At 31.6% G+C, this 19,872-nt stretch overlaps 1 long non-coding RNA gene across 1 annotated transcript in view; it reads right to left on the bottom strand.

Annotated features, from left to right (window-relative positions):
* Window positions 1-6,317: 6,317 nt before the first annotated feature.
* The window catches only part of LOC106692900 (uncharacterized), a 14,478-nt gene continuing 923 nt past the window's right edge, over window positions 6,318-19,872 (bottom strand). The window contains exons 2-4 of the long non-coding RNA XR_001345022.2: window positions 14,717-14,842; window positions 12,051-12,548; window positions 6,318-10,271 (exon numbers count right to left, since the gene is read on the bottom strand). This is a non-coding gene — a long non-coding RNA (uncharacterized lncRNA). The remainder of the gene's footprint in view (window positions 10,272-12,050; window positions 12,549-14,716; window positions 14,843-19,872) is intronic.

Genomic DNA, 19,872 nt, shown 5'->3' with positions numbered 1-19,872 from the left:
TAATTAAAGAAATCGGTAAAATAGCTGATAATGATTACGATATCATGAATCGTTACACTTTAATTTCATTAGATATGGTGATGGCATAAGTTCAAGGACTTATATCATAAAGAAACTAAACATATAAGAAGGAAAAAAATATGTTTTTCTTATTAGTTTATTAAAAACCTTATAACGTGGTATTATTTAACAACTATTACAACATTAGGACTAGCTTATCCAGAAATTGCTTCATCATGAAATTGACTTAGTATTTTTTAATATTGTATAAGAGAAAAGTAATATTTACTCCATTAATTTTGTTCTTAACTTCGTCTATTCCACTGTAAAACAAAACACATTCTTAACGTTAATTCATAGAATTGTATATTGATTTCTCATGAAGTGACTAATCAACTATGGGGGACCTTTCTCATGTTTGAAGAGCTAAGTGCAAGAACATGTGTGACATTTAAGAAAAAACAAGATTTTTCACTTTTTCTATTAAAGAACTTTTGTTACTTTTTCTAAATCTTAAATTGTATCAATTATCAAATGTCAAAAAATGAGTTTTTCTGTTTCAAGTAGGATTAAAAAAAAAAGATTCAATTTTTTTAGTATAACATGTTCTTCCATTTTAATATTTAAAATTTTTTTTTTAAATTTATTCATAAAATTAATAACAAATAGTCAATATAGGATCTATTTAAATAATATTCTGTTCTTGGTTGAATAAAAGAAGTCATTAACTTTTTAAAAATAAAATTCAGTGGCAAATGGTACCAAATTAAGACATTCAGGATTTACTTAGACAAAATTCTCTTCTTGGTTGAATAATAGAAGTCTGTTAACATTTTTTTTTTAATTAGGATCAAGTGAGGGAAAATTAAGACATTTCTTAAAAATGTTAATGTTTATGGATCATAATTTCTGATATTATTGACCAAAAATATTTATTCTGTAGAAATTTTATTAGGACACACTAAACTTGATAGCACACCACAAAAGGTTTTAATATATTAAATAATTTATTATTAATAAAAAAAAAAAAAAATGTATATTATGGCTCATCTTCGATGAAAAAAAAAAATTTACTATGGGTAAAATGAGGCATCGTATTTTAGGTGGACTATTAAATTAATTTCAGCTGGGTTAATATTAATTTATAGGATTATTTTTATAAATGTTTGCAAATAAACAGATAAGTAAATATATGAAAAAAAAAGAAACTTATAGCGCACTAGAAAATTGACAAATTAACATAATAAACTTATTTTATTAACATTATGACTGGGCTCAGGTTAATAAATACTAAGAAATCATAAAGTGGTCTAAGGATATTTGTCTTCAAACAACGGTTCTTGCATACCTCAAATACCAATAACCACGCACTGGAAAAATCAGTTAGATCATGTGAAAATATTGATAATAAATAAAGAATTTTATTGTAAAATGGATGAACTGGACACAGCCTCAATACAGTTATAAATATCAATAAATAAATAAAAACACATTGCAGGGAAGCATGTGCTTTTTGGAACAATTTGAATGTTTCACTCTCAGCTCATTATAAGTACTATAAATTATTTTTATTGTCACCATTGTTTTACAGAAGGTTTTTTATTTATGTTTTACATTAGTACACAAATACTCACTTAGATGGGGTAAAAGTGTACCAAGTTGAAATAACTTATTTAATAATGCCAACATTTTGGCCAGAATTTCCAGCCTTCATCAGGGCTAAGAACAAAGAACAAGATAACAACCAATGAATACAGAAAATATAAACTGAAAGACATAAAGTAAATAATTGTACAGAATGACATTAATAAAATTAAAGTGATTACTTCCTTACTCAATTACCTATATACACATTTTATTTTCCACTTCTTTCATCACATCAAATTTATTCTGTACAATTATTTACGTTATGTTTTTCTGTTTATATTTTATTTATTCATTGGTTGTTATCTTGTCCTTTGTTTTGATGAAGGTTAGAAATTCTGGCCAAAGCGTTGGAACTGTTATTTCAACTTACTTGTGTTATATTTTGACTGCACCCCCCAACCATCTTCTCCTCATATAATTTATCTACGGTCAACTATCTCTTATCATTGTGATGTCAATATTTAATTTAGGAATGTAATATTATTTTAAAGTAAAATATAAATTATAAGGTAAACTTATTAATAAAAAAAAATACTAGGAGAAGATGGTTGGGGGTGCAGTCCAAATAAAACACAAATAAGTTGATGTAACTTATTTAATCGTGCCAACATTTCAGCTAGAGTTTCTAGCCTTCATCAGGGCTAAGAACAGAACAAGATAAAAACTAATGAATAAAGAAAATATCTTGTTCTGTTCTTAGCTCTTACAAAGGCCGAAGAATTCTAGCCGAAACAGCACTATAAAAAGTTACATAAACTTATTTGTGTTTTTTTTTTAACGCACACCCAACCATCTCCTCGTAGAAGTCATCCACGATCAACTATCTCTCATAATTATAAAAAAAAAATTTTCTTAATTCAACTTTTTTTGTAAAATGAAAAATTTAAAGAAAACAATTTTTACCATTTACCTAACTAGAAAAGGAGTCGAATAAATATTATGAGAACTAAAGACCATTAGTACCAATTGACCGGGAAAATGTGAACCATGGAAGTCCTTTAAAAAATAAAAATCAGGGAAGGATCATTGTAATTTATAAATCTATTATCATTATGTAGTCCACATAAGATCTAAATTTTTGGAAAAAAGGGCAAGTATAACTAAAATCACTGTCCTGTAAATTAAGAGTTAAAAATCACCCGTTCCATTTGTGCTGCTTAGACCGATATGGACTGATGCCAATCAGGTGTGGTTCTCTTGCGAAAAAATCCCATCTTCAGAACATTCAAATCTTCCTCAGATTTTATAACACGAAAAAATCATTACACAAGGACTTAGACCATTTGTGACTGACAATAAAAAAAAAAAAAACAGCAAAAAAATTTTTCATGACTTACTGGACACCCTAACCTACTGGTACAAACATTACTGACTCACATAATACTAATAAATCCGACAAGAAGACTGAAATGCCTCTGGAGGCAAAGATCTGCTACACTAGGTCTCTATACTATGTTAGGAGTTTCTTTACTGGAAGGTTTCTCCACTCAAGAATCATACTAATTCTATGTAGAGGTTTTCAAATGAATCAAAAATTTAAACTAAATGTATATGTAAAAGTGCAAAATAAAGAATATTAATAATAATAACGATAAATTTCTGTAATTTTTATTACTAACAATTGTAATTTAAATTACTTTACAACCATCACTGTCTGACATTTGAGATTTAGTATTTTTCTCCGAAGCAGGTGTAACATATAAGACTTCAATTTAAAAACTTTTTTTTTTACTGCATTCAAAATCACCATATCCCAGATTTAATCCAGCACCAATAACTTCTATATAATTATTTAGTTTTACAACACAATAATTTGGAATCAATTTACCATTCATAATATAAAAATAATATTGTTTTTAAACATATATAAAAACAATAAAAACCATAAATTTTCTTCTTAAAAAAATAATATTTACAAGTTAGTGATTTTAAAACTCCATACATATAATTTTTACTGAAAATACTTTCAAATAAAAACATTTGAAAAAAAAATCTTAACACTCTAGGGGCAATATCCCATATTTATGACTAAGATAGTGTATGACTGCGCTTTTAGAATTAGGTGATGTAGAAAAATCCCCAAAGGTGGAAATACAAATACTAGTATATTAAAGGATATCAAAAAAATTTTTTTTTTGGAAAATCATTTTGAAAAAAATTGCAGTTATAACATTTTTAAGTTGAACCCTACAATCATTCCTGAATATTATGACAGTAATTTCAGTTCAAAATGTAACTTCCAGATGAATTTTTATTAGTTCGATTGTTGGAACTAGCTCAAAATTTGGTAGAGGATTTAATTTGACCCTAACTTTGACTACCTAGAAAAAAGAATAGCATTAGTCGTGTGGAGGGCACATTCTGAGTCATCAGATGACCAGTTACAATGACTAAATATAAGGGGGTTTTAGTGGGTATTCTAAGGTACATCTAAGATACATCCCCTGCCTAGAACTGGAAACTCACATACAGGAAAAAAACAGGTTGGGGACGATTCAGCAGGAGAGGTACCTCCTGCAAGAAGGCTGTTTGAAATATAAATAAAAGAAACAAAGCTCAATAGGTTTGCAAAAAAATATCCAGACGAAAATCGGCGAGGACCCCTGAAAATAGAAAACCATCTTGATGACCTCGAATGGTTCTACCTTGAAGAAGTACCTTCCCTCCGTCTGGTCAAGGTTAAAAGCAAAGTGGGTCCTCCCAGACTACTGGATCTCCCAATTCCTGACAGCTAAGCTTCATCGCCATGGGATGGATATTGACCCCTTTCGCGCCCATTGTGACGTGCCAGAAACTGCTGAGCACATAATTGGTGTTTACACCACCTTTGAGGCAAAAGGGCTAAACTGATGAAGGAAACTGGACTCTATGTTCTAAGGGAGAATGATTTACCTTAGCTAGTCACAATACATAACTAACCTTACAAAAATTTTGTGTACGGGTTAAAATTTCAGTAGAACCAGCCCACTTCAACATAGGGCGAAGAGGACTGGTTCATAGAAAGCCACTAGGTAGAGGAGCAGAAGAGGGATAACAACTAGAAAATTTTTTTAACTTTTTAAATTGTTACATTTGCAGCCTTTTGTTAATCAAACTGCATCTGGACGCTTGTATTACTTAAGAGTAAGGTAAGGATGAATAAATAAAACATAAAATGTTGGAACCAGCTCTTTTTTGCTACTTTATAAATGTTCCATCTACTTCTAAGAAAACAATATATTGTAGAAAAAAATAAAAAGTAAATAAATAAAATATTTTATTTATTTAAAACTTTTAAGTGAAATACATATGTGTATATATTGCTTTATAAATAAAATTAATAATTATAATTGTAAAATATAAAAAGATAAGCATCTCTATACCTTGAATAACATGAAAATTAATAATTGGAACTATACATTTTCATCTAAAAAAGAAAAGAATTATTTATTGACCCAAAATAGTATCTTTTTTATTTGCAGAAAACCATTTTGAAATATCAGATATTGGAAATATAACAGTTAACGTAAGAAACGATTAGAGAGTGAGAATATAAGGATTAAGTAGAATGAATTTTGAGCTTAGAAAATAAGCCATCATCTCATACCAGGTCAGAGGTTTGAGTCTTGCTTGGTTTAATCAACGATATAAAAACCTTATCAATTATAAATAAATATATTAGTCTCAACATTTTTAACCCTTACAACACCATTCTTAAGAATATGTTATTAATAATATCACAGCTAAAACAACGAGTTAAAAAGTCATGTAGATAAAGTTATTGTATCTATTATATTATAAGTAAGATATCCTTGAGAATGGTCAAAATGTCCGAAACGTTGGGGTAATAAGCGAATAAAAATATTGAGACTACATGGATATTTTTTTATTATACCAGTCTAAAACAAGAAATTAAATAATATATATTAAAATCTTGTTGAATAGTAAAATGCCCTATTTGGAATTTAGTACCGGTGTAAAGGATTCAAGTATGGATTGCAACAGGATTAGAGGTTAACTAATTAATAATGTATTAATGATAAGTTATAGATTAAGGGATGTTAAATTTTTTTAATCTTTTTAGTTTATCTGACAAATCGATTAATTTTTATTTTCAGCTAGCATCTGGTTTAGTTTTTTAGTATGTTTATAGCCGAGGGAGTTAAGGTGTCACCTTAGCTACATCACAACTGCAGTAATGCTGGTTTGAATCCAGCCTGGCATGGGGTTGACTTTTATTTCATGTTGACCCCACAGAACGAAATCTTGACCCTTCCACTCTGGTCCTGTATGTCAGAAATGCCTAGATTGGGAGCAATGAAAAAAAAAAAAAGGCACAGAGGTCTTTAACAATAATTGAGACTTTAGCAAAAATAAAAGGGTAGCGTATATAGTTTTTTATTTTGTATTACATACAACAAACATAAATATCAACTATAAACACCAATATTGAGTTCAAAGATGATGAAATAAAATAAAGTGATAATTGGAAAAAAGTTTGTTTAGAATAATTTGTAGATACATTTTATGTGATGATAAACTTAATATTAAAGGAAGATATTAATAATAATACTTAATATATAGGGTATATATATAATAATATAAAGGGCAATAACATAATACAATAGAGGAAACAGAAATATAAATACTACAAATGTTTAACAAATAGTTTTCTATTTTTTATTTTCTGATTGAAGAAGGAAAAAGTGGCTGAAAAGGAGTGATTTAAATGAGGAAACTGTTGTTTTTTTTTGCATGAGTTACGGAAAGAAAGAGAATTCCAGAGAAAGGTAGTTATGGTTAAGGAGGAATAGTCAAATAGTCCAGGAGATTGGTGAGAAGGAGGGTTAATTCAGTTGGATGTTACCTGATATGATTGAAGGGTGGGAAAAAAATAAAGTACACTTTTGTTAGGTTACAACACGGTAACGATCAGTTTAATCTTAGCCCACAAGTTGCTAATGGGTACTGATACTGCTTGAAGTGAAGGTAGTAGGTAGGAGGGGGGGGGAGCGGGGGTTAAGTTGCCTTACACCATTATAAAATGATTAAACTATATCAGATAGAAAACTGGCAAAAACAATATTGGGTGAACTCCACTGGGCAATTCAATAAAAATATATTCTTTCATATCATTCGAAAACTGTGGTTCCCGCAAGCAAACATAGGAAAACAAATCATAAAAACTTACATTAGACTTAGGACGAATTTTTAAATTTACAATAACTATCTGCACAAAATAGGTATAACTGAAACTTTCCTATACAAAAATTCTAGCGGTAATAGTCCCTTCAGTATATTATACTTGAATGTCTGCCATACAAAAAAAAGAGAGAAATATTGTTAAAATATCTAGATACAAATCAAAATATTATTTATGATAGTATATTAAAAGTAACAGAATAAGCAAAAATATGTTACATTCACAAATATTTGAAATCCATAAACAAAAATAGATAAGGTATAGTATATTAGTAAATCACATATACTTGACTTAATAAATAATAGCAGTAAAATAAAGAATATAATTAATTAACATTTGGCTGTACGGAATAGACCAATGGAGGAAAAAAAAGTGCTTATGGGCTACTGATACTGGTTGGAGTGGGGGTAGTATGTCAGTTGGTCATTTCCGCCTATCTCATCAATCCAAATAGATACCTATATTTCCACCATGTTAGAGACCTTCCAGTTTTTCTTTTAAAACTCAGAAGAGTTGTATGCTCTTTTATAATAGAGCATAATGTTCTGGATTTCTATTAGAGGCTATAAGGCTACTTAAACACTAGTGGTTATATTTTTCATGATAAATAAAACCTCAGAGGACGAAAATAACAGAACCTAACCCGTTTTAATGTCCTCGTTATATATGTCCTATTATGGACTTTTGTAAATTTGAAGAGATGACACCAAATGAGAATTCCCAGCCATTGAAGCGAGTTGCCTCCATGTGCCGCGGCATCTCCTTCAGCAAGTTGTGGTCTGGTGCCGCCTACGGTGCACAGACTAACATCTACAGACCTGCTACAGTCACTGACATGGAGTTCAGCAGCTCACAGTGTCTCCTACCGGGACTGCTCTACTCCTTAGTGACAGAAGACATAATGTCTTGTTTAATGTTGGCCGACATCTGCAACCAGATCGAGAAGCTGCGGTCAAGACACTACAAAGTATGGCTTTTGGAAGACTTCTCTTTCCCCTCAACTGAAAATCAGAATGCCTTGGCACTCCTCATCAAGCTGGTAACTTGAAGTTGCCAACTCACAAGATCACAATAACGACTTCTCTGGCCAATAAGTATTACTAGAATCCAGCTGAGATTGAAATTGAAAATTCTAATATATGGAATTTAATCCCTTTGTATAAAGATATTTGTTTAAACAATCAAAATTTTTTTTTTTACAAACTACCGAATTCATCATGTAATGTTTAGAGAATCAGCAATATATAATGATAAAGGATTTATTGAAAATAATATAATTTTCTGTTACTCAGAATCGGGAGACAATTGAGACTAGGGATATAGTGTCGACATAATAAATTTCCTCCACTTTGTTGAATAAAATTATTAAAATAAGAATAATTAGGGATTTAGCTCTATAATATATATAGATATAAAAGCGTATGTAAAACATATTCGAGGGAATTGGTCAGGGCTGCAGTCAAGAAGGAAGAAAAAATAGTTAGCAATTATTTATATTTATAATTTATAGTTAACAACTATAAATAGTTGATAAATGATGATATACAGAATTCTGATAATTCATTCTAGTTGGAACCGATATATTGAAAGTTAATTGGAAGAGCTGCTTGATTTGCAATGAACAGAAGAGAAAATTCAAATATTAATTTAGATCATATATGATGGAAAAATTAAAAATCAGTGCATAACATTGATTTTATGCAATTTATTTGACATTGAAATTATTTAATATAATTAAAAATAAAAATTTCTTTAGAAATATTATTTGAATTTAAGAGTATAAATAGTAGTCACAAAGTTGGATACTTTGTTTCGTTTTACCGAACTTAGTGTTTCATAAAAAAATTTATTTTCTTTTTAGCGACAAAGAGCAAAGTAAAACGGGGAGCCAATTTAGCAGTGTTATAATGCATTGAAGTTGTACTAAATATGTTTCAACTATTCCAATAAAGTGTGTAACACTTTTTTTTTTTGTATATAACAAAAAATCTGGATACTAAATAAAAAATTTAAAATAAGATGGGCAGAGGTGTTGTCGGCAAAAATAGTCAACTTTCAATGGAAACCCCGCAGAAGTCCCCTGATGATGGCTGGAAATTCAGGTCGAAACGTCAGCACAAATAAATAATTTTGTTTCTTTGTGTATTTTTGTTGACTGCACCCCAGACCATCTCATCCTCATATTTATCTAATGATAACTATTAACACTTCATTAAAAATTCTTTCATGGTAAATTTAGTCAGATGAACTTAATAGGTCAACCTAGCTAGTTACAATTCTCTTGTTAAGTAAGTACTACAGTGAATTTTATTCTATTTGTTTGAAGAGACGACACCAAACAAGAATTCATGTTACTACAATACTCGGCAGGGTCCCCCACAGCAAGCAGGGCACACTGCAGTGGTGACAGTGCTGTTCAATTGTCATGAAAGCGATGTTACTACTGCAGTATGCCCCCCTTGCTGAAGAGCATCCCTCATATCCACCTACTGTATCGAGTATTACTGTGTGTACACATCAAACTTTTCTATTTAATACTCACTATTCCAGTCCTTCTGTGACAGATGAGCCCCATTGTCCACTAGCAGCTGCAGCTTGTCCTTTACAGTATCAATGAAACCAGGAGTGTTTCCTTTGAAAAGTACGAAAGGGAACACTCCTGGTTTCAATGTCAAAGTAGACCATTGATTCAGGCTCCGGGGAACAGTAGAATGGTGAACGATCCAATGTAGCATTCTTCTGCCATGCAATTAGCCTTCTCGATCTAAAGATTGGTAATCTTTACCAAAAAAATAAACTTGATATGCTTGTCTTTGAATTTCCCACAACGCTGCCTGTGTCATCTGTGATTCCACATATTATCACAACTAAAGGATTAGAAACAGAATCCGACCTTGAGAAAATTTGACCCTGAAGATGCAATGGAGTGGAATATGGACTTACCATATTTGAACCCAAAACCTGGTAAGCCCTAAATTCTTCTGCAACATTACTCACTACTGGGATGGTTTTTTCCATTTACGTCCATTCCTCCTAGTAAAGGCTTTAGTGACCTGTTTGTGGCCTTTAGCATCTGTAATATAGTTTTTGTTTCACCATGAAACAAATGTTACTTTAAGCTATCATCAACCATTATCAGAACCTTTACTGAAGATAATTCCATATTTTCAATAAAGGCTCAGGTATTAGTTGCAGGTCATCCTCACTGCTTCCTCCAGTGGAGTTTTTTCCTGTACTTCATGATTTTAAGTTATCCTTCAGGAACTGAAGAGCACTAATAGATACACATTTTCTGCTTCTTGTAGCCAAATGTATGAACCTGTTTCTTGTCTGAGTTGATCAACTTAAATCTGTGCGTTCCCTCTTCCAAGTCGAATATGAATCCGAGTCTGTTGTCAGAAAATTAATTTTCAAATTTATTCCCCAAATCACAGCATACTACCTGAAACAGAAATGACTGTTTTAACTAAAATTCTGATTTATTTAATGATAGCTCTGTTGGTCTTATATTAAAATTAACCAATGCACCACACAGATGGTTCCCTTACAACTAAGGCTCAGGAACTGATGTCTGGTGTGGTGATAAACCATTAGAAGATATATCTATACCGCTAGGGAAGCGGTTCAATCAGAAATACTTATGATAAGTCATTGTACCAGTACTCTTACAGAGCAAAGGCTTTCTGGTAGAAGAATAACAATCTACGCACTTAATAACCCCGTTACATGCTCTAGAGTTGTTGAAGATTACTATGAAGTACTCAAAATACTCTGATATGACAATGAAGTTAGTATTGAATGGGTTCCGGGTCACTGTGGCATTAATGAGCATGCTGACGAGCTTGCTAATGGTTCAGAGAGCATTCCTAATACCCCGGAGCCTGTGTGTGGTATGAGCCTGTGTGTGGTGTAAGGTATACTGGTAAAAAGCAGTATAAAGGTGGCCTAAGGTTTAAAAGCCAAGTATTACTGGCAAAATAAAAGATAGCTACAAGCTAAGCTGTTTCTGGACGAACCTAGTAGGGGCTGAAGTGAGGTATTGCTTCAGCTGGACATTTCTCTAATGAAAATCACAGAAATCGACACAGATCACTGTAGAGTTAATGAACATACGTTTAACCTCAAGCTAATGGGATCAAATCTGTGCAGATTCTATAATGCTGAGGATTAAACAGCATATCACATCATCTGCTGGTATGATCGATTCACAGAGTTGAGGTTTTTACACTGTTTTGTGTGGACCACATTATGGACCCCAAGTAGTGTGAAGTGATCAATCCCTTAAGCATACTCAGATTCATAAAATTTACTCATCTTAAGTTTTAAATAGCTCGTTATAATGTAGCAGTCGTAACACTATAATGTTATAATGCTGATAGAGCACAAGCCTTTTAGGCTGCAGTGGTTTTTCAGTAAAAACATTTGTGCAAACCTAAATTACATATTTTACTTATATTATACTTAAGTTGGTAATTACAACTCTGTGAGGTTGACCATTGATATGATATAATATGACTAACATGATAGGTTTTTGTGATTTAAATTGATTTTTATTTGTTTAAAAATACTGATAGCTACAGAGTAATAATAATAATAATAATATTATATCTGTTTCATTTCAATTTTAAATTTAAAAAAAATTGTATACATAAATTAATGGCGCCCAAACAGAGAGCACCAATTCCAATTCCGCACCATTTTTTTTAAAGTAAGGCTCAAGTTCCAAGTTCTCATAATCCTTGCAGTACCACTCGGAGGAGTGTTTGGAAGCTAGTTTATTTTAAAATTAAACTCTTTGTTGAGGTGTAGATAGTTGACCGTAGATTAATGATTGGAGAAGTTTGTTGGGGGGTGCGGACATCAAAGAACAACATAAATAAACAAAATCATATTTATTTATTTTATGCCTGTTAAACTCTTTGCTGATTGGTTAGAAACGTTCTTGCCAATTATCATCAGAAAACATACTTTTATATTCAGTTTATAGTGTACACTTTTATTGAGGAGTTTGTATCTATTTTCTACCAATAAACAAATTTTTTATTAAAAATTGTATTCTTATAAATGAGTGAATAACATATCCTAGAGATTATCTATATTTTAACTTAACATTAAATATAATTTAAAAAACGAGTATTGAGTTCTGTTTGAAGAAAGGGAGGTGTTGTAAGAGATATTTAAAAATAAAAATTATTGAATAATAAATAATTAAAAGAGATACCTGCAACGCGGTTTTTGAGATGGACCCCAATAATCCTATACTAATTGGCAAGAGAAATCATTATTGTCATCACACGAATTGGTAACTTCAAGGCACCATCAGCAACGAGCTTGATGAAGAGTGTCATTGCTTTCCTCCAAACTGACATAGAGAAGACTTCTTTACGTCAGTTTGAGGGAAAGAGAAGTCTTCCAAAAGCCACACTCAGAAGTGTCTTGACAGCAGCTTCTCGGCCTGATGGCAGATGTCGGACAACATTAAACAAGACATTATATCTTCTGCAACTAATGAGTAGAGCATTGCCAGCAAGACACTGTGGTCTGCTGAGTTCCATGTCAGTGACTGTGGTAGGTCTGTAGATGTTGGCCTGTGCACCGTAGGCAACACCAGACCACATTTTGCTGAAGGAGATGCCACGACACATGGAAGCGACTCGCTTCAATGGCTAGAAATTCTTGTTTGGTGTCATCTCTTCAAATTGACAAAAGTCCACAAGACCTATAAAACAAAAAAACAAAAATCATAATTAATTAATTTGTCAGACACATACCATGAGGATATGGCGAATTTACAAGAATGTTTTTTGAAAGATTATTAATTTCATTAAATAGAAACATGTTTTTAGATCGATGTACCAATAAAATTGGTGTAGGCTGTATCAATGGCTGTATGTAAGGCTGTATGTTTTATGTATCAATAAAATCAAATAGGAACTATATATTCTCCATTGAAAAAATCGCAAACCTATAAATCTTAAAATATTTTCAGAGCCTAATTTACATTAGTTTTGTACATTCAATTTTTTTTTGTTTTTCTCGGTTGATTTCAATTCCACTTTTATCCTGTTTTTACTTATTGTTCACTTGGTACCTCAAACTCTCTCTTTAGACTTTATCCTTGGGTTTATTTCGAATGAAAATGAATCATTTAAACTATTATTGTTCAGTAAGGATATCTACTCTTCACAAAGAAGGAGAATATTTGTGTTACAATGATAATGGCCTAAATTTTCATTATTCAACTATTTCAGTGGATAAAAAAGGTACCGAGGAACTACAAGAAAGACCGGGAGTCACTCAAGAGGACCAAATTAAAGTTGTACATAATTCACTAATCCTTTATTAAAATGAAAGTACTCTACTAGTGCAAGGAAACTTATACTAGGAATTTCTCCTAGCTGAATGACCATTAATTAGAAGTGCATGAATCGTAATAGCCGAGAGTGTTAAGGCATCACCTCAACAAACTCAAGTCAGAAGGGCCTCAGTTTGAAATTTATTTAATGGCAGGCCTATGGAATGAATCTAGACCTTTCAACTCTAGCTAGAATGGGTACCGACCAATTCTACCAAAGCTATAGTATTAACACTCTGTATGGCCATCGAAAATGGACAGATAGGAAGGAAAATAATAATAATAAATGATAACAAATTGAAAAAAAAATATTAGGAAATCTATTGACCGAAACTGATAAATTCTTATTAATGCTATCACAACTTAATTAATTTTTTTTCTTTAAATTTAGCCTTAGCTAAAGGACTAGTAAATAATTATTAAATGGTTCATTTGGCAGTAATATACATTATTAAAAAAAAAATTATTTATATTGTTTATTTCTAAAACAAATAAATCATTTTTTATGTAAAATTCATTTTATTAGTACTTTTTAGCTATCGATTATTTGCAAAATCAAACAAAGAAAATAATTATATTATAAAAAATTATTTAGAATGTTGCATTCAAATCCTCAATGCAGCAGATCTATTGTCAAATTCAAATGTCAAAATTTACAAACTAATCAATTTAGAAATATATAAAACACAAACAAGTTCTGATAGACTTTCATTCCGAATATATTTTGAATATGGTTTAGTATTATTTGTAATTGAACGAAATAAAGTGCTAATATGTTAAAAATATCAAAATTAATTTTTTTTCCCAAATTCCAGGGCCCGGGTTTGAATCTGGTTGTGGGAGATAATTATTATCTGTTTCACTGTAGCCAATAAGTCAGCCCTGGTTTGGGAACCCTTCTGGGTTCACTCACTCTCATAAAGTGGGTACCCTTAATTGGGTAAAAATCTGGCGGTTGAGCATGATTCTGATTAAATCTCCTCCTTGCATAACCGTTGGTCTAGTAACAATACTTCCTTTCAAATCGTACTGTCTGTAGCTCAGGTGCCTTAGCAACAGAGAACTGCGGGTAGCACTGGTTCGAATCCAGCTCGGAGGGTTGGACTTCTTTTATTTCACCGTGGATAGAATAGGTTGGTCACCTCTAAATAACCCACCTGTATGTCAGAAATGACCAGTAAGGGGTCATATAAAAAAAACAATCTTCCTTACAAAGTACTGCATGTCTGACCCTTCATTGGTTGTAGCAGTACAAATTCGATTTAATTTTAATTTTAAAAATAAGAGTGCAGATTAAGCACCTATTGGGAATAGTCTGAACTGGAGCAGATCTGGAGATAACCGTTTGAGAAACTTGAGTGAGCAATAAAATATCAAACTTGCCGAAAGGACTGAACATTAAAATAAAATAAAGAAGCAATAAAAGAGTAATTTCTTCATGAAAAAAAAAAATATAAATACTAACAAACCCTTTTGAACTATGAAGTTAAACATGAAATCTATAATTAAATTGCTTTTTGAAATAATCTTACACTAGTATAAAACATTATATTGAAAGTCGCCTTGATGTGTCACAACATCTCCTTCAACAAGCTGCATGACTGCAACAAACAAGATGAGGTCCGGGCCTCCCTTGGTGGAGGATACTGGATATTGTACTGAAATATAAAATAAAAATTAAAAAATGCATAAATAGTGTATTTGTTAAGTAAACTTTATGCTATTAAAAAAAAAATCATAATTTAATCATGGTTCACATAATTGGATCTAGGGTTATCACTACAAGCCCGGAGTAATTTTGCGGTCAGCATCCATGCTAAACCACTAGGTTAATTCCTCTCCCACCAATTAACCAGAGAGAGGTGCAGTGCTGAGCATTTGCTCATAAGTGAAATAAATGTCTATATTTTTCTAGTAATTCATCTATTTTGTTTATACTTTTGTCCACCTTCTGTTATTGCCGCTTATTTATGTTACTCCCTCTTTTACCTTCCCACCTATACTCAATTCAGTTTTGCTATGGCCTCCTTGCCAAGGTAAGACTGAGGATTACTCTCATCAGTACCTTCCTAATGTGATATCTTTTTGTTCTCAAAAAAAAAAAGCTTGAGGTTATATTTTGTCAAATATTATAGAAAAGTTAAAAAAGAGAAAATGGATTCCGTTATGATATGTATATGTCACCTTGGTTTCCATATATATATATATATGTATATCTTCATTCAATCTACTTCATACGGCCAACTATCTTCTTCCAAAATTAATATTAAAATTGTTTTATTATAAAAAAAATAGGCTGACTGATGGCTGCCTTTTCAAGTTGGACCATGTGCACTATAAGCTTTGACCCCACCACTCGCATTAGAGAATTTACTTTCTAAACAACTCTTCAGTTTAAAACATACAAAAATAAAATACTGTGACTACGTTATAGTTCAAATCATTGGTCTATTTAATAATTCATAACTAACAAACACTTAAAAAAATATGTTAAACATTCACAAATGGTTGAACACAGTTATTAGAGCCTCGAGATATAGAAAGGACTAAGATAACTACTTCTTTTTTTTTTTTAATAATGAAATATTTTCATAGAATTAAGTACCTTCTTCAAGAATGAAACAGTTCTTACCACACCCTACAACTTACAGACTCAAACTCCAAAGCTGAATAGGTTATAAAAGATTCATCAATGTGGCTGTGGTTATAATTTAATTAGTTCAATATTAATTAAATTTTTAACCTAGATAATTTAAATTATTTATATTAAATTCTACATATTAAAATTATAATCAATAACAATATATCAGTATAAAATCATAACCACAGCCATATTGATGAATCTTTTATAACCTATTTTTCTTTGGAGTTGGAATCTGTTGGTTTGTACTGGAGTGTTTATATGTAATATTTGTTTCCTGATGATAACTTAAAACCCGAAATGTAAAACATGTCGGTGGCTTATTTCTCAGTTCTGCTAAGTACTAATCTTAGAAAAAAATACAACTTTTGATTTTTTTGTGTTACAAAACAAATTTAAATTTTATACCAAAATCTGCAATACTGCGAAGTAAGTCATCGATATGTTTTACGTTTCAGCTTTAAAGCTATCTTCAATAACTTTTTAAAAAAAAAATTATTTATTGCTTTTTACAAATGTATTTACATAAAAATATATCAAGTAAGCTTGATGTAAGATCAAAAAGGAGTATGTAGGTGTGTAGAGAAACTACCCATTGGTAGCATTCTAATAATATTTCTACACTAGAAGGTCTCGAGGCCATCTTCTTTTCAGACGCCTCGGAGGATTGTCGGGAATGGAAGAGGAATCAAGGTTAGAAACTAGTGGGTTTGGGTGGTTAGGGAGTTTATAATGGAAGGAATAATATCTGGTTCGGGCTTGTTTGGTTACATATGGAACATTAAGGTCTTAATATATGATTTTATTTGTGACAAAGTAAGGAGCATTGAGAATTTTTCGAAGGATTTTGGACTGTAAGGAGTGGATACGAGAGGAATTCGAAGGTTTAGTGGAGCTCCAAAGCTCATGTTCCTATGTCTAGGTTGGCCTTATTACAGTCATGTAGATCAGTCTTTAGTAATGGTTTGGAAGTTTGGACCGTTTGTCTAGTAAGTGCTGTAATAGTCGAAATTGACGTGCAGTTTCCTGTCTTTTCAGTCTTGTGTGAAGATTCCAGGTTAGACGTTTGTTCAAATGTAGTTCTAGGTTCGATCTAGCTCTGTTCGACAGGGGTTAGAATAACATTATTAAAGGAAACTGTAGTCGATAGGTTTACGACGAAGGGTAACAGTGATTTGCTGGTATTTATATTAATCCTGCCATTACCACACCATTCTTGGAGGGCTGTGATATGGGATTGGAGAGTTTGGGATGCATCTTTAGGAACTAAAAGATTCATTTTCATACTCCAGCACAGATCCACAAATTCGAACTCCAAAGCAGAGTAGGGTTTATAAAAGTATTCAAGAAGGCTGTGGTGATAATTTTACTCTGACAATTTATATGATTGATTATAGTTTTATACTGGTATTTATACAGTATAAGACTATTATTAAATTATTTAGGTTAAAAGTTTATTACTATTAAACTAATTAAATTATATCCACATCCTACTTTGGAGTTTGAATCGGTCAGAGACCTGGAGGAAGGAGTATAATGGAGTACTCCCTTCATTATCCTCTTTCCTTCTTCCTGGCCGAGTGACGCCAGAAGGCGGGGTCTGTTTCTTTCGTAGGCGTGGCATGGGGTACGTCATATTTGACAGTTGAGAGTTTTGTCGCGTCCCTTATGCCATAAATGGTTAGACTAGGGGATTTAAAAATTCTAAAAAAGTTTTTGTTGTAAACATTAAATATTGTAAATATTAAACAACTCTCTCCATTATATCAGAAACAATTATTTATTTGTATTAAACATTCTATTTTTTATTTTCAAACCTCTTTATTTTTATATATGGGGATGTTGGCTGCCACTTAAACATTATATTCTATTATTTTCCTTAAAATAAATTAATGTGTTATTAATTTTTCCTAGAAGACATTAATTGAAAAAATGATCAAGGCAATTCAATTTTATATTCATTTCTTACTTTTTGGAATAGTAATTATATTTTGAGATCCTTAATATTCACATTGAAATGAGTAATAATGAGTAATATTCAAAGTGAAATGAGCAGAACAGAGAAAGAAGCACGAATTTATCGAGGACGGCTCAATGGATTTTCATTATAGATGTACCAAATTATTGTAAATAATATTTACTATAACTTCTATTTTCTTTACATTTGCAATTAAATGAACGGTTATACAGATAATTACATTAATGTGAGAAATCCCTATTAACTTCAAGGTAAAGTTGCCTGTGGGCTGAAACCCATGGTAAGGGAGGTGCTATAATCTTCTCCTAAGTAAAAATGACTCTAAGGGGTGGGGATCCGGCCACGCCCCTTGAAGGCAACTTTACCTTGGGGTTAATAGGGATTTAGCAAATTGAATTAATTATCTGTAAAACATATTATTAAATAAATAATTTAATTTGAAGAGAATCGAAGATGTAGTAAGTGTTATTTACAATAATTTGGTATATCTATAATGAAAATCTATGAAGCCATCCACAACAAATTCGTGCTTCTTTCTCTATTCTGTTCAAACTCATTTAAATATTAATATTAAGGTGTTCAAAATTTATTTAATGTTTCAAAAAGGACTGAAAACCCAACTGAAAATCTCAACAGTCAAATGTGGCGTATCGGATGCCACGCCTACGAAAGGAACAGACCCTGCCTTCTGGCGTCACTCGGCCAGGAAGAAGGAAGGAGGATAATGAAGGGAGTACTCCATTATACTCCTTCCTCCAGGTCTCTGACCGATTCAAACTCCAAAGTAGGATGTGGATATAATTTAATTAGTTTAATAGTAATTAAACTTTTAACCTAAATAATTTAATAGTATTATACTGTATAAATTACAGTATAAAACTATTATCAATCATATGAATTGTCAGAGTAAAATTATCACCACAGCCTTCTTGAAGACCTTTATAAACCCTACTCTGCTTTGGAGTTCGAAGTCCTCCATGGAAGCCCTCCATTATACTCCTTCCTCCAAACAGTTGGCGTGGTATGATCCATTCCTAAATTATTTCACGGAAGCCCTTGAAGAGAGTCGCTAAACTCCGGTTAGGGATCACTGACCAGGAGTAAGAACTCTATTAAAATTAATATAGAGTAATATTGACAAAAAAAAAGCATGTTCAGAGAAAAAGTTGTTTCGTCCCCACATAGAGGGCCCAGTCTTCAGAACAGAACTATAATATTACATAGATTGTAGGAATATAAAGGTAAGTAGTAGTAAAGTAAAGTAGTAGAAGAAAACAATTTATTGTTAACCAACGTTTCGGCCCAGATTGCAGGGGTTCATCAGGGCTGTCTGGTGGTAGTACAAAGGACAACTGCTGTACAAATGTTGGTTAACATTAAATAGTTTTCTTTTACTATTTTGATACTTTTATTGAACGCCACCTGGATTATCTTCCTACAATCTACTTCATACGGTATTTTCTTCTAATATGAATAATATTACATACTATAAGTATTATACAGTTTATCCCAGGTAATCTAAACTTCATTATTCCGAACACTCGAGTTATCCGAACTGGTTTAAAAAAAAGTTTTGAGCAAACTTAGCAGGCAATAATATTTTTGATGTCAAATTAAAGTGCACATTTTCAAAGGCCATTTTTAACTTCCCGATATAGAGGATTACATAAAAAAACAGTTCATGAAATTCCACTCCCAGTTGCCGACAGTTAAAGGAGCAGTTACCTACAACCTGGGAAACCCAACCTCATCCCGAAGACTGAAGCCCAAGCTGCTGCAGGACATTCTTTTATAAATTCTATATTTATTAATTCATAGTCACACTACCTCTATTTTACTAATTATTATTATTTATTTATTTATTTTTTATTGTCTTCTCTCGTCCATTTTTCAAATTAAATTGTTTCTTTTTCTTATTAGAGGGCAATTGTTTGTTTTATTAAGTGTACCAATATCATTATTTTTTGTTATTAATTTTACTTTTCTTTTTTATTAAAAAGAATTATTTTATCTATTTATTTTATCTTTTTTTTTCTTTTAATTATAACTTTGTATATAGTTAGGGGTGT

This window comes from Halyomorpha halys, unplaced genomic scaffold, assembly GCF_000696795.3.
Source record: "Halyomorpha halys isolate HHAL.00 unplaced genomic scaffold, Hhal_1.1 Scaffold76.1, whole genome shotgun sequence".
In the NCBI taxonomy this organism is placed as follows: Eukaryota; Metazoa; Arthropoda; class Insecta; order Hemiptera; family Pentatomidae; genus Halyomorpha; species Halyomorpha halys.
This window is presented reverse-complemented; position numbering and strand designations above follow the sequence as displayed.